Source organism: Melanotaenia boesemani, chromosome 2 (assembly GCF_017639745.1).
Source record: "Melanotaenia boesemani isolate fMelBoe1 chromosome 2, fMelBoe1.pri, whole genome shotgun sequence".
NCBI classification, from domain to species: Eukaryota; Metazoa; Chordata; class Actinopteri; order Atheriniformes; family Melanotaeniidae; genus Melanotaenia; species Melanotaenia boesemani.
The window spans coordinates 16,818,389-16,842,557 of record NC_055683.1 but is presented as its reverse complement, the minus strand read 5'-3'; the positions used below and the strand labels follow the sequence as shown (position 1 = coordinate 16,842,557).

The following is a 24,169-nucleotide window of genomic DNA, read 5'->3' as shown; positions in this document are numbered from 1 at the left end:
GTCTGTTGGGCTACAGAATACAAACTGTAAACTGGAAACTCTCAGGTGAGGTTTCTCTGCTGTTCTTACATATATTTGTATTTTTCATCTTCAGTCTCTGTGATGTAATTATCTCAAACCTTTTCTACATGTAAATGACAGAGGGTATTCCAGTCAGTGGTCTAAAACTTGATCATGGCCTCATCTCCCTCAAGGAGGAACAGCAGAGGAGCTGTATGCAACTTTTTACATTTGCATTAAATAAATCCTCATTTCTTTGGTCGAACAACTGACAACCTTTGGAAAGTTGGAAATGCAGCAGAGAGGCAGGCATTCTAGAGATCACTTCAATTGCATTGGGATTTTTGTAGCCCACCCCCCGTGTGGTCTTCACATTTTCTATGCACATTTTGTCTTCCCGAGTCAAATTGACCCAGTCTGTTTGACTGCTTATAAAGAATGAGATTCAAAATGATTGCCAACCATTTTTATTTCAGCTTGTTTGTGAACTTGTTTCCAATATATTAAAATATATTTTACACTTATTTATGTAATTTCTGATATGATAAAACTTATCAACCTAATTTTTTTCTTAAACTTTGAGTAAAACCAGCAGAAAACTTCCCTTATTTTCACTAGTTATTTTTAGAAGCACAAATGTTGATAGAATATTACATACAGGTATTCTGTATGGCAGAGCTTAGTCAGACAACTGTTTTTAAAAGCCATTTAAAATTTTTTAATAGCAGCAAATAGTCACACCTATTGTCCTCTCAAGTCAAAATGACCCAGTCTTATTTGACTGTTTTATAAAGCATGAAATGCTAAATTATTTTAAACTTTTGTGTTACACCTTTTAGTCAATTTGTTTCCAGCACCATTCATTCATTCATTTTCTACCACTTTTCCTTAGTCAGCTACTTAAGTAGGGAAACCCAGACTTCCCTCTCCCTGGCCACATTCCTGAGGTGTATCCAGGCAAGCCAAGAGATCTTGTCCCTCCAGTGTGACAGCCCTGCCACCCTGAAGAAAAAACTCATTTTGGCTGCTTGTATTTGCAATCTTGTTCTTTCGGTCACAAGCTGTGGATAGTGAGAGTAAGAGGTTAGATCAACTGGTGAAACAAAAGCTGTGTCATGTGGTTCAGCTCATTGTAGATCAATGCAGAGTCCGCATCACTGTACCGATCCGCCTGTCCATCTCCCGCTCCATTCTTCCGTCTCTCCTCAAAAAGACCCAAAGCACTAGAATTCTCCAACTTGGGGAAGGACCTCATTCCTGATCCGGAGAAAATACTCCACCCTTTTTCCAGCTAAGGACCATGGTCTCAGATATGGAGGTGTTGATTCTTATCCCAGCTGCTTCACATTTGGCTGCAAATTGCTCCAGTAAAAGCTGAAGATCACGGCCTGATGAAGTCAAAGTCAAGTCAAAGTCACTTTATTTGTCAATTCTGCAGTATGTACAAGACATACAGAGGATCGAAATTGCTTTTCACTCAGACCCAAGGTGCAGACAATAAACATTTAACATACATCTTTTAAGTAAAAGAAAAGGTCTCTGCTTTTGCTATACTATATATAAGAAACTATATTATGCTATATAAAAGGAATAAAAACAAGAAAATATAAATAATGAAAAAGGCACAAGTAGCAGCAACATATTGGGTAAAGAAAACCAGATAGTGCAAAATGAATACATGAAGCCATCAGAACTGCGTCATCTGCAAAGTGCAAAGACCCCAGCTTGATGCCACCAAACCAGATTGGATCAACACCACGTCTGCTCCTAGACATTTTGTTCATAAAAGTTATTAATAGAATTGGTGATAAAGAGCAGCCTTGGCAGAGTCCAATTCTCACTGGAAATTAATCTGAGTTACTGCCAGCAATGTGAAGCAAGCTCTGGCACTGGTCATACAGGTACAAGACAGCTTTTACAAGTGGGGCCGGCACTCCACACTCCTAGAGCACCCCGACAGGAGATTGTGGGGGACACGGTTAAATGCCTTCTCCAGGTCTACAAAACACATGTAGACTTGTTGAGCCCCATCCAACACCCTGAAGAGGGTGTACAGCTGGTCTACTGTTCCATGACTGGGATGAAAACCACAATGCCACTCCTCAATCAAAGGTTCAACTATTAGATGGACCCACCTCTCCAGGACCCTTGAATAGACCTTTACAAGAGTAGCTGAGTAGTGTGTCCCCCCTGTAGTTGTAGCACATACTAAAAGGGGGACCACCACCCAAGTCTGCCAGTCCAGGGAAACTGTCCACATGTCCATGTGATGTCAATGTGATGCTGCAGAGGCATGTCAACCAAGACAGCCCTACAGCATCGAGGGCCTTAAGGAACTTAAGTGGACCTTATTCACCCCTGGGGCCCTGCCACCGAGGAGCTTTTTAACCACCTCAGTGACCTCAGCCCTAGAGACAATAGAGCCCATGATAGGGTCCCTTGACTCTGCTTCCTCATCAAAAGACATCTTGGTGGGACTGAGGAGGTCTTCAAAGGATTCCCTCCACTGACCCACAATGTCCCGAGTCAAGGTCAGCAGCCACGCCTATCTTTTTACACTTTGTTGACAGAGCACGGCCTCCCCCTCCTGAGCCACTGGATGGTGAACCAGACTTTCCTCGAAGCCAGGAGTTTTTGTCTCAGCGACTGCCAAAGCTATGTTCCGCTTAGCCTGCTGATACTAATCCGCAGCCTCCTGAGTCCCAAAGACAAAAAAGTCCCGATAAGACTCAGTCTTCAGCTTGACAGCATCCCTCACTGTTGGCTTCCACCAAAGATTTTGGGTATTTCCACCACGACAGGCACAGCAGACCTTATGGCAACAGCTGCCTCAACAATAGAATCACAAATTACAGCTCAGTTGGACTTAATGTCCCCCACCCCAGTGGAACATGTTTGAAGCTCTGCTGGATATGGATTTTGAAACTCTTTCTGACAGGGGGTTCTGCCAAACATTCCCAGTAGACCCTCACAACAGGCTTGGGTCTGCCAGGCCTGACTGGCATTCTCCACCACCATCTGAGCCATCTCACCACCAGGTGGTGATTAATTGACAGCTCCGCTCTTTTCTTCACCAGAGTGTCCAAGACATGCGGCCACAAGTCCAGTGATACAATTACAAAGCCTAGAGTGTCCTGGTGCCAAGTGCACAAGTAGACACTCTTATACCTGAATACAGAGTTGCACAGAAGTCCAATAACAAAACACCACTTGGATTCAGATCAGAGGGTGCTGTTCCTCCTAATCATGCCCCTCCAGGTCTCTCTGTCATTGTCCACATTGTCCAAGGACTCAAAAAAGGGTCGGTATTCTGAAATTTTGTTTGATGCAGAAGCACAAACACGTTCCTTGAGCTACCTTCTGCAGCTGAAGATCAGACCGCCAGGGTCCCCGACATCAGCCGCCACTCAGCTCACACTGCACCTGACCCCTTTGGCCCCTCCTGCATGTGTGTACGTGTGTCAATGCAAATTTTGCAGAAAAGTTGCAACAGTGCGGCTCATTCCACTATTGACCATGTGACTTGATCAAATTGACCCGGGATGATCACAGATGCTATAAATTTTTATTAACTCATAAATGATTCAACCAAAATATTTGTAATTAATTTTTCAAACAAAGAGCATACTATGGAATCAATTATACAGGCACAATTATATGGAAGAAAACCAAACCTATGACATATTAACTTTTGAAAATGGTTTAAATCGACCTGAAAACAACAGGAGGGTTAACACTGATTGAGCTGATGGCACCAGCTCCAGCTGCATCTATAGCTGAACTAGGTTTAATTTAAACATTTCAGCAGAAAAGCATGCTCTAGGTGAGTAATAAAAACTCAGCCAGACAGTTTGATGTCTAGATCCTCTCCTTTGCAGTGGTATATCCAGAATGACATAGGTTTTTGACAACCACTGAAATACCTCCACCTTTATTCCTTCTGCTAACTTTGTTGCATTGATCTGCTCACAATTTCTTAAAGAAATGTATTGACGCAAGAGTTAAGTAATCTTAATGTGCCTAATGGGAAATTTTGTTTGCAGACAGGTTCTCAGAATATTAACATCAAACGATAAAATCCACTTACATTATGGTCCAATAAAATCACCATTTCCCATTTAATCGTTAAAAGATGTATTTTAGATTTCCTGCACTTTTTTGATAGATGGATGGATGGATGGATGGATGGATGGATGGATGGATGGATGGATGGATGGATAGATAGAGAATTGAAAGAGACAGAGAGATAGAAAGATAGATAAATGTGACTACATTTCAACAGCTTTTCTTCTATGTCTCCTTCTTAGGTTGAGTGTATATGGCCTCTCACATGATGGATGTTCAGATCTATCCTCAGTTCTCAGCTCTCAGTCCTCTAGACTGAAAGAACTGGACCTGAGTATTGTTGGCCCAGGACTGAAACATCTGTTTGTTGGATTGCAGAGTCCAAACTGGAAACTGGAAACTCTCAGGTCTGGTTTTTCTGCTGCTCTGAAATGTTTTTGTTTTGAATTTTTTTTTTTTTTAGCTTCATTAAGTCTTTGTGATACAATAATCTGAAACATTTTTTAACTTCCTAAATGAACAGAATGAAATTTGTGGCAAGATTTCAACACAAATGTTGTTATTTTTCTTCAATTTCAGACTGAGCAGCTGTACCCTCTCAGATGAAGGGTGTAATGCTCTATCTTCAGTTCTGAGCTCCCAGTCCTCCAGGCTGACAAAACTAGACCTGCTCATTGATCAATCTGGATTGAAGCAGCTATCTGTTGGACTGCAGAGTCCAAATTGTAAAGTGGAAACTCTCAGGTCAGGTTTCTCTGCTTCTGACATGGCATTCTAATATTTTTACTTTTCTGTAATGCAGCAACCTGAAACATTATTGGGGCTATTTTAAAATATACTGAGTGATCTTATCATAAAAAAAATAAATAATTATCTTACATATGACTCAAAGAAATAGATGCATCTTTGGTTAAATAAAGATTTTCTTCTCAATGTTTCTCATTTTAGTTGGAATGCAGCTTTTTCCTGTTCTTTAGATCCAGGGTTAAAGAGTCTAATAGCAATGTGTTTTCCTAAGCCTTCACCTTTAAACATATTGGAAAACGTCTTATGAAGTCAAGATAATGCAGATAAATTCAGAAGGAATCTGGAAAAGATGACGCTGCTAAGTCACGGCCTTAGATTCCCCCCTCACAGTGGAGGAGCTACATGAAGCCCTTAAACATATGCCCTGTAAAAAAGCCCCAGGTCCGGATGGCTTCCCAGCAGAGTTCTATAAAGAATTCTGGTCAATACTGGCCCCAACATTTTTCAAAATGGTGACACAAATAAAGGAAAATGGTTACTTACCCCCAAACATAAACTCTGCCACCATTACTGTACTATTAAAACCAGGTAAAGACCCCACAATACCATCTAGCTACAGACCCATATCACTGATAAATGCGGACCTTAAATAATTTGCAAAGCATTAGTTGGAAGGTTAGAGAAAGCAACTCCTCTCATTATACACCTGATCAAACAGGCTTTATAAAGGGCAGATATTCCTCTGTTAACATGCGGAGACTAATTAATATATTAGATTATTCTACCATCAATAACCTGGAAACAATAATAGTTTCTTTAGATGCAGAGAAAGCTTTTGATCGTGTTAACTGAATATTTACTAGCTACTCTAAACAGATTCGGCTTTGGCCCATCTTTCATTAACTGGATTAAAATCTTATACAGTTCTCCTAATGCGAGTGTTAGAACAAATGACCACAGTTAAAATGATGGTTCTATCTAAAGTAAACTACCTTTTTTCAATGATACCCACTAAACCATCCTCCAGTTGATTTAAGTCACTGGACTCACATATATCTAAATTTTTATGGAAAAATAAGCCTTCACGTATCAGTCTAAAAACTTTACAACAGACTAAAGATAGAGGCGGATTGGAGCTACCCGACTTTAATCATGTTTTCTTAGCTAACAAGCTGCAGTATATCTCCAAATGGCTTAAACCTAGCAGTCTGGATGAAACATGGTTAGATGTAGAGCAAGCATTGTGTGAGGATGTGTTTGTCTCTGATCTGCCATCCATCAGCTCAACCATCAAAACACATAAGTGTTTTAAAAAGCATCAATATCAGTTCCTCCTTAGTGGCTTGGTGGGATTTTCTAAAATAACCAAATCCTCACTTTTTCCATGTAAGTTTACACCCCTCTGGAACAACCCTGACATCCTGCTGCTGATCTTGGCCGACTGGGGCCTGTGCCCCGGGACTGTGGGGGGCTCTTGCTGGGGCTCTCCTCTGCCGCCCTTCGGGTGGGGCTGGAGTTGTCTTTGTGGTGGGGTGGCATGGGTTGGTGCTCCGGGTCTGCTGCTGAGGGCCCGGCCCAGGCCCTGGTCTGCCTCTGGCCTCCGTGGAGGCGAGGTCGCATTTGCATGATCTCACTCGCCGCTCTTCATCACTGATCATTCCTTGTTTCTCATGCTCTGCATGCTGACACAGTCACTGAGTTGTCTAGTGGGTCTTTAATATTAAGCGATAATTATTAAAGGGAAAGGAAAAAAAAAAAAAAAAAAAAAAAAAAAAATTTGTATTTTTCCTGTGAGTTAGTATCTGGTCGCTGTTATGTCTTTTTGATTTGGTTATTATTTAAAAACTCTTAATGACTGGCAGCCCTGTTCTTTTTTTTTTTTTTTTTTTTTTTGTTTTGTTGTTTGTTTTTTTCTGTGTGTGTGTTTCTGCTTTTATAAAAGTTGTAGGAAGTTTTCTGGTGTGTTCATGTACAGGTGTAACAGTTTGTTGTCTGGTGATGGTGTGGATTGAAGGGACGTTTTCCTTCTGTCTGTGATCATTTTGTCTCCTTTCTTCTTTCCCTTTTGCTCTTTTTTTGCTATTTTCCATCTTTTTCTGTCCCCTCCGGTCAGGTCCAGCAAGATTACATAGATTCCATGATTAAAAGTAAATAAATAAATAAATTAATTACATTATCAAGAGGAGCCTTACCCATAGGCCTCCCCTTGGTAGAGCAAATTTGTTCAGCACGATACAGCAACCAGATTATCATTTTGCTTGCTATGATGCTGGACAGGACAAGTTAAAAAAAAAAAAAAAAAAAAAAAAAGAACAAATGACCAAACCTCTCCAAGTTTTAATCTACAAAGGGGTACCAGACAAGGGTGTCCACTATCTCCCTCACTTTTTGCTATATTTATTGAACCGCTAGCTGCTGCAATTAGACAAAATAAAGCTATTAAAGGCATTCAGTCCAAAAATATATTTCATAAAATAAGTCTTTATGCTGATGACGTTTTACTATTCCTCCAGAACTCACAAACCTCTCTATCTAAAACAATCTCACTAATTCATAAATTCTCATCACTGTCGGACTACTCCGTTAACTGGTCTAAGAGTACAGTTCTACCCATCAATTGAAGCTTTCAAAATCTACCCAGCATCACCTTAAAATCAGGTAACATTAGATACCTGGGTGTAAATATTCCCTCCAGGCTCTCAGAACTAACAAAACCTAATCACACTCACCTTCTTAAGACTATAGAAGATGATCTTGCTCGCTGGAAATCTCTACCCATTTCACTCATGGGGAGAGTTGCCACCATAAAAATGATGGTTCTACCCAAAATCAACTATTTGTTTTCTATGATTCCTATGAAACCCCCCTCTACCTGGTTTAAATCGCTAGAATCACACATCTCCCGATTTCTCTGGAAAAATAAACCACCCCGGATCAGTTTAAAAACTTTACAGATGCCGAAAGATAGAGGAGGATTAGACTTGCCTAACTTTAAACTGGCAGTTTTAAGACAATATTGTTTTTTTTTTTATTATTATTTATAACTTTTTTTCCGGGGTCTGGGGCTGCCTCCCTCCAGCTCGGTGGGCCCTTCCTGGGCCTCGGGGGGGCTTGGTTGCCCTGGGCATGCCATCGGGGTCGGGCTGAAAGAGGATTTTTTTTTTTTTTTTTGGGAGTGGGGGGGACCTGCGGACATGTTCTTGTCCCTGGGGTGCCTAGCCTTGGTGTTGGGTTGGCGTGGCCCACGGTGGTTTTGCCTGGGGCGGTTGGGCCCCGTCGGGTTCCTGGGTGGGGCTCTGCTGGGGGGAAAGGGTGGCCCTTGGGCCTGTGGGGCGCCTGCCCTCCGTGCGGCCCGCACCGCAGTGCCCGGCGCTGGCTGGGCCTGCTTGCCATCACCCTGGGCTGCCCGGTGCCCCTGCCCCGTCGTGCCGGGGGTTCCGGTCTGGGGGCCCCTCTGCTCTGGTCCGGGTGGGCCACTGCTCTGTCTGCTTTGGCTGTCCCGGGCTTGGTACTCTGTGGATCTGCTTGGCCTTTGGGGCCTCGGGCTCCCCCCGTCCCCCGCTGATGCTTCGGGGTGGGGTGTGATCGCGGCCCCCTTGCGGGTACACATTTCCTCCTTGTTGCATGGCCACACATGCATGTTAACACGTGCATGCTCACAAACGTGCTCATCTCTCCATCCGCTTCTCACTAGATGTAGCTGATGTTCATCTGCAGGTACGTTTGATGACTATTGTAATTTTTTATATCATCATCATTCTATCTTTCTTTCGGTATCATGTAGTACTGTGGTAGTTTATGTTGTTGTTTTTTTTGTGATATGTTCTGGGCAGCATAGACAACTGTTATTTCCACATTTTAATCCTGTCCTTTTCTCCCTTTTTTTCTCTCTCTCTTCCTCTATCTCCCTGTCAGGTTCGGCACTGACATATTTGACTAAAGAAAATAAGATTACAATAAAAATAATAAAAATATCGAGGGCAGCCATGTATATAACATGTCTCCCTTGGTAGAGCAAATCTGTCAAGCAAAATATGGCGCACAGACCACCGTTCTGTATGTTAGGATGCTGGACAGGACAGGGTAAAAAAAAAAAAAAAAAAAAAAGATGACGCTGCTCCAATGAGAATCTGACCTAAGTAAATATAATTTTACTCTGCAGCTCTGAAACTAAAGATGTTCAAAGAAATTAGGAAGAGATTTAGATACTTAATTTAATGTAATCTGATCACAGTGTTAGATGAAAACTATATATCACATTAGTATATTGAAATATAACACACTTTCTTTTTTAATAAATTTGTTTTCAAGATTGGTAATTAGGAAAGAAAATGCAAAGTCAGAAGGAATTGTGTTGCAGAATTATCTCCAGCTTTTCATAAAAGATGTGATGTGATGTGTGTCCTAAAACAGATAGTAAAAAATGCATTGGGTTTCTGTTTATTATAATTTGAAGAATTCAAACAGCTCTTATCATGGCAGCTGCTCAGATACATACAGGCTATTTTACTCAGTTTGGAAGGTCCCTAAGCTCGCTGGTCCAATTGCACTAAATTCAAGATGCTACAGAGACACTTTTTTCCTTCTCAGCATAGTTCTGTCAGAAGATGTGACGAAGGCTGCCATCTGCTGCTTTAGCTGCTAACTGCACATCACATTGGTGCAGCCTTTCTAGCTAGCTTCTGGAAAATTACACAAAAATTTTTATAGCAAGGAAAAATAATAATGAATGTCCTTCCCCTGCAAAAAAAACAAACAAAAAACAAAAACAAAAAAAAGAGTAAGCTCTAATTCAGGAAATTTATTTAATGTTTCACAAACATGAAGCAAACCAGTGTAGCAGTAATTTCCAAAAAAATGTATGAATAAAGTATTAAGTGGTGGATTATAACAAAGGTAATTTATTCACAATAAACAATTTATTAGCCTCAAACTTTGCTCTCAGTTCAAACAACTTTGAGATATTTTAATAAACCTATTTGTAAAACAGAAATTCTAATCTAATTTTTTAGAACAACTTTGTAGAGTAAACTCAAATTCAGTTCCAGTTCAGCTTTATTTTCATAATGTCCATTTACTTAAAAAAGTCTCAAGACACTTTTACAGTTATCAGGAAACGTCTGAAGTGGCAGGCCTCTGTGCAGCAGTTGAAATCTATAGTGTGGAGGGGGAAGAGCAGGGGAGAAAATGCAGTGCCCTCGGGGCTCCAAGTCTAGCTTACTAACTGATAAGGATCCAAAAGTGGTCTGAACATGAATCAGAAGTGGTCCAGGACAAGTCTCTTCAAGATCGGCATGATGTGTATAGTCAGTGTTGTGTGTCTGCAATCCTTTAAGTCTTGAGGCTATGGAGAGTTAGTTTTACATGGCGATGTGGTCCACAATACCTGAGATTGTAGTAAATGCACTCCATTGTTGTGTTTGTACTCAGGCTATGGTAGAGAGGACAATATCATATGATGAGGGTAAGCAGAGGAAGGAACATAAACGGTCAACATTATAACATGAGAAAACTCTAATTATCATTAAAACTCAAATATCAAATGGTTCAATGCCTGCGCAACAAATGTGCTCTTTGATGGTGATTTGATCAGATTGACATTGTGAACTACTATGCCAAGCCCTCTCTTTTCCACTTACCGCTAGCAGTGCTGCTTCTGTCAGCGTCTGGAAACCCCCCATGGAAACCATGAATATTTAGGTGCAGCCAAAGCACAAAGCACATTAGCTAACACAGTATTCCTGACTTTAGGCTACCGCTGTTAGCTAAGACATAATTTTTATTTTATTTATTTTTTTTATTTTCAAAATAATATCAACAAGCTAAACAATACAAATCAAGTTATGAACAGTGAGATTATAACAAGACAGTACCAAGATCCAGACTTTAAGCTATGGACCAACACATAAAATGTGGTTCAAGGCAAGACAAGATAGTTTATTTGTATAGCACATTTAATGTATAGGACAATTCAAAGTTCTTTACATAAAACAAAAGCATTACAGATATTGAGAAATAATAACAGGCAGAAAACACATAATCACAATAAAATAATAAATTACATTAAAATGATTAAAAGCAAGATAAGTTAAAAAAGTTATCATGCAGAGTTCATGCATAGGCGCATGAGAAAAGAAATGTTTTAACCTGGATTTAAAAATGTCTACATTTGGTGGAACTCCACTGGCAGTTTATTCCACTTGTTTGCAGCATAACAGCTAAATGCTGCTTCTCCATGTTTAGTCTGGACTCTGGTCTGGACTAGTTGATCAGAGTCTTTGGATCTAAGAGCTCTGCTATATTGTCTGAACATATTACTGATGTGTTTTGGGCCTAAACCATTCTGGGATTTGTAAATGATCAGAAGGGTTTTAAGTCTCTTCTGTGACTGACTGGAAGCCAGTGTAAAGATTTCAAAACTGGTGTGATGTGTTCAGATCTCTTAGTCCTTGTTAAAACTCTAGCAGCAGCATTTTGGATGAGCTGCAGATGTTTAATGCTCTTTTTAGGAAGTCCTGCTAAAGACCATTACAGTAATCCAGCCTACTGGAGATGAATGCATGGATGAGTTTCTTTTGATGTTTCTAGGAGGCTAAACTTTTTATTCTGTTGATGTTTCTGAGTTGGTAAAAAGCTTCCTAGTGACAGCTTTGATGTGGCAGCTGAAAGTTATGTCTGAATCTATCAACACTTACCAACTTGGTCGGGGATTTTAAGAGCCAGAGTCTCCAGGTGTTTACCAATGCTGACCCTCTTCTCTTTGCTACCAAACAGAATAATCTCAGTTTTGTCTTCATTTAATTGTAGAAAATTCTCCCTCATCCAGGTGTTTATTTGCTCCAGACACTGACACAATAAGTCTATTGGTCTGCAGTCATCTGATGACAGAGACACATAAAGTTGTGTATCATCTGCATAACTTTAATAATTAATGCTCTAGTTCTGTAATATTTGACCCAAAGGGAGCATATACAAGTTGAACAGAAGAGGTCCAAGGACTGACCCCGGAGGACTCCACAAGTCATGGCCACTACCTCGGATTCGTAACAAAATAACTCCGGCCTTCTAAATAGGACCAGAACCAGTGAAGGACCACTCCAGAATGTCCAACTAGTTCAAAACTAGTTTGACAGACAAATGGACTAGAATTTTTTTTTTTAAATGTCCAGGTGATTATTATTGAGATGGGATTTACATCAGGGGTAAAATTTAAGCTTATTTAATACTCTTTTTCTGATAAAAAAATAATGCTTAAAACCAAAATTGGAATAAGCCAATGTTATGCTAGAAGTTAAACCTCCCCTTTTTAGTAATCTACTTTTTAAAATAGGAACCAAGCTAAACAGGTTGGCAATGAAGTGCCTAATCTTAGCATGACTATATTTGGTGGCAGATGTAGCAGCCATTTGCTAATGGTCACTGAATTCTGGGCTCCATGTATGGACGGGGTTATAGGTTCATAGTAGGGGTCTATATACAGCATTTTGTGTTTATCTATATAAGGCTATGGATACAAACAATCACTAGGATCCTCGACATTGATTTAGAGACCTCTCAGATTCTGCAGCTCAGTTTGAAATGTCACTTTTTGTAAAAAAAACTTTTTTTTATTTTTCATGAAATTGGTGTCTGGAACTCTTTTAATCTCTCAACCACTTTTTGTAATATCACTTACTTCAAGTAGTTCTCATCAAAATGGCATTACAAACCAAACCACCACACACCTCACAATGACAACACCAAATTTTTAAAAAAAGTGTATTGTCTCCTTTTAACTGTAGCTCATCCATCTTTTTGACCTGTGATTTTGTGTTCTCAATGGAAGTGGATCACATCAACCCAGCTCTCTTGTTCCTCTTCTCCATTACACTTCTGCAGCCTCTGTGTTGACAGCAGGAATTTCTATTATTCTGACCAATGAGGCAGCTGGCTGCAGGGCAATCAGCTGACATCTGGAGTAAACAATCAGAGCTACATGAAATAGTGCTGCAGTCCCTTGACTCAATGACAGTAACAGTCCCGCAGCTAAATGAACGGCAAAAGATCTTAATCAACTTGTTGGAGTGGGTGCAGCTTCAATGAAAAGAAAATATAAAAAGTAACAAGACAAAAAGCTAATTAAAAGTTAAAGAAATAGGAAAAGCTAACAAGTGACTCCAGCAAGCTATACAAAGGTGGTGCATACACACTAACTGTGTGTAAAACTTTTTATTTAATTTATCTTCCTCTTTCTCTCCAGGCTGAATGTGAGTGGTCTCTCAGAGAGAAGCTGGTGGACCTCTGTACTCAGTTCTCAGCTCCCAGTCCTCCAGTCTGACAGAACTGGACCTGAGAAACAATAACCTGCAGGATTCAGGGCTGAAGAAGCTGTGTGATGGACTGAAAGTCCAAAACTGCAAACTGGAAACTCTCAGGTCAGGATTCATCAAACTGAGTTTTTAATATTAATTACTGCAGTATATATACTGTATATATATATATATAAAATTTAATTAATCTCTTTGGTATCTGGGTCGGCTCCCTACTGAGTTCTCAATTGTTGGAAATGGGTTTGTTTTTTTCTCTGGTGTTGTTTGAGCTGTTTTGGTAATGTTTACCACATCCATTGTCATGAGTGAAAATATGTTTTTTGTGGAAGTTGATGCATCGAGAAATAGTCTTTTTGTTCATGATTTCATTCAGTTGTAAATTTTTTTTCATAATTTGCTTTCTGTCTCTTCAGTTGGGTTTAGAAATGATGGTTTGTAGTTGTTTTTTTTGTTCTGTTCCAGTGCAGTTTCTTGTTGTTTTTCGTTCTTTTTTTTTTTGTAGGTGGCAAATGAGCTGATTATGCTCCTTAATACTGCTTTGCCCGTTTTCTATAAAAAGGATGGAGATTACTTTGGGAAATCACTTATATCCTATAAAAGATGTCCATAGACAATTTCTCAAATTCTGGGTCATTGTTCCTGCAGCAATTAGACTGGAAATCAGCACTTCTCCCAGTAGACCACAAACACACTCAGTAAAATCCTATATAATTCATTAATGTACATATGTCATTTTTCTCTATTGTTATAATTTGGATATAGTAACAAGGTTCTGGGGGGAACCTTTGTGGAGTTTGCATGTTCTCCAGCTATGCATGGTTTTTTTTTCCTGGCTTCCATCCCACAATCCAAAGATGTGTTAGGCTGGTTTGATTCTCTAAACTCTCTCTTAAGAGTGACTGTGAGTTTGAATTAAATGTTTGTCTCTCTGTGTTGGTTCTATGATGAATAAAGTACAGCTCCAACGCCCTGCAACCCTTCATTTGGATATCCATTATCAAGAGAAATGGTTTTAAACAAAACATGCAAGCATGACAGATCTCGGCTTTCATGGATCGTTCTGTGTATTTTATTTCTCTTGATAGAAACCACAGATTTACAGATATACATTAGTTTATATGTAGAATCTGACTCGGCAACAATAAAGGAAAAGTGTGTTAGACTAGTTCTGTATACATCATCTGTTCTTACTGGACAATCTGTGGAGGCTGCACATATATAAATCTATGCCTAATACTCCTCTCTGAGATCAGAGGTTGGTCATTCATAAACCAATGCCTCAGGGGGTTAAAAGGGAAAAAAGCAGATTGTGTTAGTTAACTAAAATAACATGCAACAGCTTGTATTTAAAAAAAAAAAAACTTTCACAAAGTGAAATATACACTAAAACAAATGAATACCTTGTTGTCTCCTTCCAAAGGAATATTTCAGGGCCCTTAAAAATGGCCAAATTCCAAGCATCCCTTGCAACCTGCAGCATCTCTTTTAGAAGGTTACACTGTGGATGCCTCGTCACCTACCAGAAAGTCTCACAAGAGCACCCAACAGGATGTAATTTGGGGTGTTCCAAAGCATAGCACATATACATAACCCCTCTTCAGCTATATAGTAACAAAATTCAATTCCTAATCATTTACTTGGTACAGAAAAAGTACAAAAACATACAATTTTGGAAACACAATAATATTTTGAACACTTTGATTGTCACGACAGCCACGCTGCGGAATGCTTTGCCATTATTGCTACACAGTTTTGACTTTGGACTTTCGATGCTCTTCTAATGCATCTAAAGTCCTAAATCAAAACTGTGTAGCAATTTGTTTCAAATTATGCTCATATGACTGTTTTTTCTATTCTATTCTGTTGTATTTATGTTTTGGATTTAGCCAAGTTTACTTCTTCTGTGAGTTTGTCTGTGAAAATGCTGTTAAATAAATGTGTGACAGCATTTCTTGTAAGATTATAAAAACAAAGTAAACAAAGAAATGTGGTGGATTATTTACAGCAAACACTTATAAATGTGTGGATTCTTTAACATCAAAAACTCCTCTCTCAGGATAGTTTTAGAGAGTACTGTGAAATTAATCTATACCACACTCTTTTACCAGTTAAAACATGTAAAATGTGTCACAAAAAGTAAGAACACTATGAAACAGGTAAAACAACTGTGGAGTTAAACCTGATTTTCTCACAGGTGTTCTTTGAGTCGACATTCAACATGAAGGCTGATTCAGTCCTTGTCACGTCTTACCTGCATTTTCTCTGTATACTTTCTCTCCAGGCTAAGTGTGTGTGGTCTCTCAGAGAGAAGCTGTGGACCTCTGTCCTCAGCTCTCAGCTCCAAATCTTCCAGTCTGATAGAACTGGACCTGAGTAACAACGACCATGCAGGACTCAGGAGTGAAGAAGCTGTGTGATGGACTGAAAAGTCCAGACTGCAAACTGGAAACTCTCAGGTCAGGAAACTAAGGGGCTGAGTTATGACGAGGGCAAAACTGCTGCGCTATTTAACATTTGCTGCGCAGTTTTTGCTCTGGTTATGTTTCTACACGATTAGCGCCTGATCTATTAAGACTGCTCCTGTTATCATTTGCGCGAGCAAACAGCAGTATTTAAATGAGGATTTAGCGGCGCTGTTTGCTCTGTCATGTAAGGTTCTGGAGAGCAAGGAAACCGCAAACGCAAAAGTTAAACTTTTAATCCGATAGAAGTTGAGACAAATAAAGGAGACAAATAAAAATATTGCGGAAGTCGAGGAAAAAAATCTAAATGTCACCAGAAATGCTGCAATATAGTTTCATATTCAAGTTCAATTTATTTATAAGGCACACTAACAACAACCTTTAGGAACCAAGGTATTGTACATATAAAACATGCAAGGAACAAATAAGAAAATAATAAAGGTTTAAAAGCTATAAGAAATAATAATAATATAATAATAATAATAATAATAATAATAATAATAATATAAAAAAGACAGGCATGATAAAGTCTTTAAACTTATCCAGCAATTCTAATATTGCAACGCTGGATCGTCTCCACAATCCTCTTCTCTGGCATTCTAATATATTAATATAATAGAAAAAAATGCATTATCTTAGGTCGCCTTTCATGGTGTCTGTGCCTCCTCCTTAAAATTATTACTGCAGCCAATTGCGCTATACTGTTGTGCCAATTAGCACCTGCTTTTCAGAAACGCTATTTTTAGAGCAAACATAAACACACGGCAAACTATTTGCGGGCTACATGAATCCCACTGCTGCGCAAACCAGATTTATTTGCATAGTCTCCTCCCACTAATGTGCACTTTCTGGCCGGAACGGCCATAATGCATATGCATTAGCTTCAGAAACGCAAAGTGGAAGCGGCGCAGTTTTGCCAGGATAACTGACGCAGTTCCATGTTTGACGGCTTTGATAGATAAGCTTGGGCCCGAATTTTAGCGGAGCAAAAGCCGTCTGCACCTGTTTTAGTACAACGCAAAGCGTTAATAGATCAGGGCCTAAGATTTAAATAAATTTTATTCATGAGTAACAAACTTGTGGAAGCTTTTTTTATGAGTAGCTATCAGATGTATTTCTGATTTAGGTCTCTTACAGCACAACTTTTTTCTTCATAGTCCATGTGTGCACAGGTTTGCCTGATAAACAATTAGAAAAATGCAACAGTGCATATGACAGTTAAAGGTAACACAAACCATCAGTTAGGATGTGGATCTGTTTTCTTATATATATAGTATATATATATATAATATAGAGAGATTTAATGTTAATATGTCCATATTTCACAGCAAGTTCTCTCAGAGTTTCTGAAACATACGTGTTTTTTCTGCAGCCTGTCAGGATGTCTGATCACAGAGGAAGGCTGTGCTTCTCTGGCCTCAGCTCTGACCTCCAACCCCTCTAATCTGAGAGAGCTGGACCTGAGATACAACCATCCAGGAGACTCAGGAGTGAAGCTACTGATGGCTGCACTGAAGGATCCACACAGACTCAGGTATGGAGAGGCTGCTGCAGCCACACAATGTCTGATAGAGGAGGAAGATCTGCAGAAACATCTGTGCAGGTTAAAGGGACATTCTATTATAGAAACATCTTTCTGTCCTCTAAACCCTGGATCAGACACAGAGCTGGGTCCAGGAAATGCTAGCTTAGCTTAGCACAAATATTTATAAAATGTGTGAACCAGTCATGTTCTAGTCTGCTGGCCCCGGGTTTCCTCCTACCCAGACGGTGGACTCTGTAAAAGGACATGTTTTTCACCGTTTCCTCTGGTAGCTGAGATTTTATGAAGTTTTTCACCGTGGTCTTGGGGTCCTTCTCTGTCTGCTCTGGAATCCCTGCAAATACCAGATCCTCTCTTATGCCCTGCACCTGCACATCGATCACCATTTCTTTTATCTTCTTATTTTCCTCAGAGAGTCGGGTCAACCCCTCAGGGAGGGATTTTACAGACTCTCTGAGACCGGCGTTCTCTTCAGCCAAAGTTTCTACCTGCTTCTGGATGAATACCAGCGATTCACATTGCACCTGGAACTCTTTGTGGAGAATCTCTACCAGATTCAAACGCGCATCCAAATGACTTAGTTTTAAATCTATGGAGATAAAAAAGTCTGTTGAGTCTGTCCCTGGTGGGGAAGTAGCTCACGATGAATCCTCATTTCACTGCCTCTTTGCCTTGGATGGGGCAGAGGGGGTAGATGTTTGGTTTGGCTTTCCTATGACGATTATGTCATAGCACCACCTGCAGTAATAATGTGAGGGAACAAATCCTCAGTGTGATGATGAAGCAGCTGTTAGTTAGGAAACAATCTGTCACAGCTACAAACACACACATCATGGCCTCAAACAGAGTCTCTGACAATCATTTAGCTTCATGTGCAGGGAAAGAAGCCACTTTAACATTTCCAAGCTGGGTCAGAACAAAGAATCTGAGCCAATCTGCTCTGCAGAGGATATTATTGTCAGAAGCTGATCAATAAGACTTCAGGGCAAAGAGAAGATGCAGCTCTTTGTTAGATCAGAAGTTTATGCAGAGGTCTTTATCTGTGAAGAGATGAAAAGGAGAAAATGGTTGAAGGAAGGAACTGACCTTTCACAAAGCAGTTTTGTTGGTGTGGGTATGGACAAATCAGCTTCCTGATTTAACTTGACCTTTATTGTCATTGCAATAGATGCAATGAAATTTTCCAGTACAAACCCATCCAAGAGTAGACAACAACAAAATATAAACATAAATGATAACGATAAAGGATCCAACAGACTGAGGCAGCAGCCGCTGAGCCGCACGCCATTTTCACAGATGGAAAAAGATAACATGAGGGAGAGTAATGGCAGTGGGGGGAAAAACAGAGGCATCTCTACTTTGCGCCTAAAGGGTGCAGTGTATAAATACAAAAAAACAAAACAAACAAAAAAAAAAACACCTTAGTACACAAAAGCACATATTAAGATAGTCACAACATAAAAACACGTGGTGGGAGGGGGGAGTAGGGTCTCACATCGCAGCCAGGTGTGGACGCAGCTGCAGAGAGCATCCAATCCACCCTGCCGCCTGGGAGTGGAGGGAGGGGGGAAGGGTCCAACTAAGGCGGTGAATCATGAGGAGGGTGTGTCTGTAAATGTGTGTGTGAACGCCCATGCTTGTGTGCATGCGTGTATGCGTAAGTAAGTGTAAATAAAGCCTGTGAACATTCTCCCAGTTTATTACTCCAGTCTCTAGTCTTTGCTGCCATAAGGAATGAGGCGGCCTTGGGAGCTGATCCAGGCAAGGGCCCACAGCCTGAGAAGATGGGGGGACTGCATATCATTCTAGGGGAACTTGATAACCAGCCATCCAAGGCCAGTTCAGGGAGCCAGATAAAGATAACAGCATTTGTTTTGTTTCCGGGCTAGATCATGTTTCGTCTGCCTTAAGTCTCTCAGTGGTCTTGCTGGCTACTAATGATCCGAATTTGGGAAAGCTTCCACCTAGCTGAGCCGACAACGTCTCCAAGTTGGTGTCCACCTCGTGTACGAGCTCTGGAACCGCAACCTGCTTGCCAATCTGAGCTAGGATTACAAGCTTGTGCAACGCCATATTCTGATTGTTCGTAGCTCTGCTTCTGCTCCTTCTAGTCTTGAGATGCTCCAATCAGGTGGATGTGTCCAGATGTTGGACTCTTCCTTACTCAATATAGAACAAAGTGTGTATGAGAGCCATGTAATGTCCATGTTAGCATGCTCTGACCCCCCTCCTCTTTTCAGGGTGGAGCCTGCTGGAGAACCATGGTTGAGACCAGGTCTGAAGAAGTGTAAGTGTGTTTTTCATTGGATTCATCACATTCAACCATCTTCACACTGTCCCATCACTCATTCATCAGTCAGCATCAAAGTGTCAATAGATCAATAACTGCAGCTGGATTGTGTTTGTTCTCTCCATCAGATTCCTGTCCACTCACCATCCACATGATCACAGTGGACAGAAGACTTAAGTTGTCTGACAACAACAGGAAGGTGACATATGTGAAGGAGTTTCAGTCATATCGTTATCATTCAGATAGATTTGATGATGACTGGTGTTCTCAGCTTCTGTGCGAAAATGTTCTGACTGGTCGCTGCTACTGGGAGGTCGAGTGGAGAGGAGACGTTTTTATATCTGAGTTACAGAGAAATCAGAAGGAGAGGAGACAGCAGAGACTGTAGGTTTGGATTCAATGATCAGTCCTGGAGTCTGAGCTGCTGTGATGATGAAGGTTATTCTGTCTGGCACAATGACAGAAAAACACCTATCTCCTCCTCCTCTGTCTCTAACAGAGTAGCAGTGTATGTGGACTGTCCTGCTGGCTCTCTGTCCTTTTACAGACTCTCCTCTGACTCACTGATCCACCTCCACACCTTCATCACCACATTCACTCATCCTCTCTATGCTGGATTTGGGATCTGGTCCTGGTTCTCTGGTTCCTGGGTGTCTCTGTGTTGAGTCTAAAGAGTGACCGTAGCAGAGAAACTCTGACTGGTGAACAGATACAGGTGCTTGTCATAAAATTAGAATATCATGAAAAAGTTTGAAAAACTTGTATAATGTAGACATTCATTCCTCACAGACGTACACATTTCAAATGTTTATTTCTTTTAATTTTGATGATTATAATGACAACTAATGAAAACCCCAAATTCAATATCCCAGAAAATTTTAATATTGTGGAAAGGTTCAATATTGAAGACAACTGCCACACTCTAATAAGGTAATTAACTCATAACACCCACAAAGGCCTTTAAATGGTCTCTCAGTCTGGTTCTGTTGGCTACACAATCAAGGGGAAGACTGCAGACCTGACAGTTGTTCAAAAGACAACCACTATCACCTTGCACGAGGAGGGCAAGACACAAAAGGTTATTGCTAAAGAGCCTGGCTGTTCACAGAGCTCTGTGTCCACGCACATTATTAGAGAGGCGAAGGGAAGGAAAAGATGTGGTAGAAAAAAGTGTACAAGCAATAAGGATAACTGCACCCTGGAGAGGATTGTGAAATGAAACCCATTCAAAAATGTGGGGGAGATTCACAAAGAGTGGACTGCAGCTGGAGTCAGTGCTTCAGGGATCACCACGCACAGGCGTATGCAAGACATGCGTTTTAGCTGTCGCATTCCTTGTGTCAAGCCACTCGTGAACAAGAGACAGCATCAGAAGTGTCTCGCCTGGGCTAAAGACAAAAGGATTGGACTGCTGCTGATTGGTCCAAAGTTATGTTCTCTGATGAAAGGAAATGTTGCATGTTCTTTGCAAATCAAGATCCCAGAGTCTGGAGGAAGAGAGGAGAGGCGCAGAATCCACATTGCTTGAGGTCGAGTGTAAAATTTCCAGTCAGTGATGGTTTGGGGTGTCATGTCATCTGCTTGTGTTGGTCCACTGTGTTTTCTTAGGCCCGCGGTCAATGCAGCCATCTACCAGAAAGTTTTAGAGCACTTCATGCTTCCTGTTGCTGACCAACTTTATGGAGATGCAGATTTAATTTTCCAACAGGACTTGGCACCTGCGCACAGTGCCAAAGCTACCAGTACCTGGTTTAAGGACCATTGTATCCCTGTTCTTAACTGGCCAGTGTGGCGATAAGGAGTCGTGCAAGGGTTGGACAACGCCACCCCGGGGCTTCCACCCGAGGAAATGAACCCCGGTGGTAATTCTTACCACCAGGTACCCAGGTTCACAATGCACGAGGCAGAGACAGCACTTCCAATAAACCAATGAATTTATTAAACAAAGCAATATACGTTAAAATAACCAATAAGACTAAAAGGGTAAATCAGGGCTGAGACCTACTTGGTTGGGAAGGGTCCAAAACAAACGAAAAAAGGGGATCCCAAGGACACCACAAGTGAGGGTGAACAAACCACACCAACTCAAATCCACACAACACACATAGGGGGAAACCACCAATAGGGACACCGATCCACCACCAAGGGGCTCAGCACCTGATAAAGGAAAGAAAACAGAATTATAAACACGCTAGATAAGACAAACCAACACAAACTTGATAAAAGAAAATACAGAGAATGACGTCTATTCTAAAAACGGGCACGGGCAAGCGCACGCGTGCACACCAGCTCGGCTAATAGTCAATATGAAAGGCTCCTTCTTGCTAAACAGCTGACGGCGTCAGTGCACACAGAGCAGCCGTCAGTCCTGGAAAAAAAAGCAAAACTTAGCCGACACGTCCTCCTGACGAAGATCCTCTTCAGTGACCACGCCAAGCAAAGAACAGCCACACCAGCACAGCCAAGCAAAACAAAACGGAACAAATCAAAGCTAAGCAAAGCAGCAGCGGTCCCAGCAGACGTGATCCAGCGCTGCATGGTCACTCCACAGCTCGAATCAGACGAACTCGTGTCACGGAGCCTTCACCGACTCGCTTTATCCTCTGCAGCTTGACGTCAGGCGGCGGGTTATCACGCCGCTGTGTATAACCCACAATTCTGGGGCTGCGTGTGAGGCAAAGGAATCCCCGACTAGTTATGCAGCCTGCAGCTTCAGCCTAACGGATCCGGGAGCTCGATGAAGAGTGCACCCTGCAGCAATACCCGGTGAGTTTCTGCAACAATAACCAGAGTGAGCAGCACTGGAGGGACAAACAACCAATTTGCAGCAGCGGCTGCTAGCCTACCTGCACCATCCAAGAGGGGGAAATTACGGATGCCAGGAACTGACGTAAACCCAGCCACCAGGAAGCGAGAGGCAGCCTGCACGCCCTGCTTGCCTTTTATATCATTGACCTGCTCAGTAATTGGCCGACCAACACATACGGCAATCAATGAAACACATAACACCCGTGTGTCCTGCTACACCAGCAAACTGGCCTGACCTTAACCCCATAGAAAATCTATGGGGTATTGTGAAGAAGAAGATGCGATTCGCCAGACCCAATAAAGCAGAAGAGCTGAAGGCCACTATCAGAGCAACTTGGGCTCTTATAACACCTGAGCAGTGCCACAGACTGATGGACTCCATGCCACACTGCATTGCTGCAGTAATTCAGGCAAAAGGATCCCCAACTAAGTATTGAGTGCTGTACATGCTCATAAAGTATGACCCTGGTCATCCTTTTCAGTTGGCCAACATTTCTCGAAGTCCTTGTTTGTATCGGTCTTAAGTAATATTCTAATTTTCTGGGATATAGAATTTGGGGGTTTTATTAGTTGTCAGTTATAATCATAAAAATTAAAAGAAATAAACATTTGAAATATGTCAGTCTGTGGGGAATAAATGTCTACATTATACAAGTTTCAGTTTTTTTAATGGAATTACTGAAATAAATAAACTTTTTCATGATATTCTAATTTTATGACGCGCACCTGTACTTCAGTATGTACATGTCTGTCTCATTCACTTAGAAACATCTTTGCCGGTTCAGGAAGTCGGTTTCTGTGTGAAACTCTTCTAAATGATTCCTTGGAAACTTCTTCCTCTTCCAATCCTTTAAAGATGGAAGCTATGCTTCTTCCAGGATCCACATGTTTGACTTTCTACTTGAAATGTAGAATTTAAAGAATTTTCCTTAAAATGTTCAGATATCAATTTTATGTTTATTTTAATTCAAATAATTTTAGACTTTTTGTAAAAATATTCCATGTTTAATGATGAATGAATATGATCTAATTTCTCTCAGTTTTACTTTAATTCATGTGATTTTGCCATTTTCTCAAATGTCATTTTATTTCATTTTGTTATTTCTTGTTTTAATCTACTAACTCATTGGAATTTTATTTTCGATGTTTTAATGTTTTTCATCATGTTTTATTTCTTTATGTTTAATAAATCATTTGATATTTTTTCTTTCTGTTGTGACTCATCTTGAATCTTTTTTCTTGATAATGATGGTGATGATGATGATGATGATGAAGGCTCCAGTGAACCAGTAGATGAGAGATTCTGCACTTTTCCCCCAGACATCAACAAGAAAATAAAACTAACATAAACATAACTTAAGGATGAATTTTATTTTGAGTTACATCGGCGGTTAATTTCCAATTATTTGGAGATTAATGGAAGTAGCCTTCAGTCACATGTGGTCACTACACTGGTTTAAATCTTATTTAGAGAACAGAAAGTACTTCATGTCAATGGGCAACTTTATATCTGAGCAGACAAGAATTACATGCGAGTTCCCCAAGGTTACATCCTGGGGCCTCTTCTGTTTAACATCTACATGTTCCCACTGGCACAGGTCAAAGAAAAACAAAATTAGTTACCATAGCTACGCAGATGAGACACAGAGATATAAAATAATGTCAGCAGGAGACCGAGGCCCCATACGGGATCTTGGTAAATGTATTGAGGAGATTAATGATGGGATGTGAGAAACGACTAAAGGTCGCCACAGAGCTTCAGTCTATACGCCTAAAAACCACCAACCAGGCCAGAAATCTGGGTGTTTTGATGGACTTAGACCTTAACTTTGAGAAACACAAGGGAATTACAAAGTGTGCCTACTATATCAAGGGTAAAAGATCTGATGTCTCAGCAAGACCTGGAAAAACTAGGGCATGCTTTCATCTTTAGTTGGCTTGATTA

The 24,169-nt window shown here is 40.7% G+C and overlaps 1 protein-coding gene and 1 pseudogene across 1 annotated transcript in view; both read left to right on the top strand.

Moving 5' to 3' along the window:
- LOC121649630 overlaps positions 1-24,169 on the top strand; it is a 133,868-nt pseudogene that overhangs the window by 44,377 nt on the left and 65,322 nt on the right.
- Positions 1-24,169, top strand: part of LOC121649675 (NLR family CARD domain-containing protein 3-like) — a 71,560-nt gene that overhangs the window by 13,220 nt on the left and 34,171 nt on the right. The window lies entirely within an intron of this gene.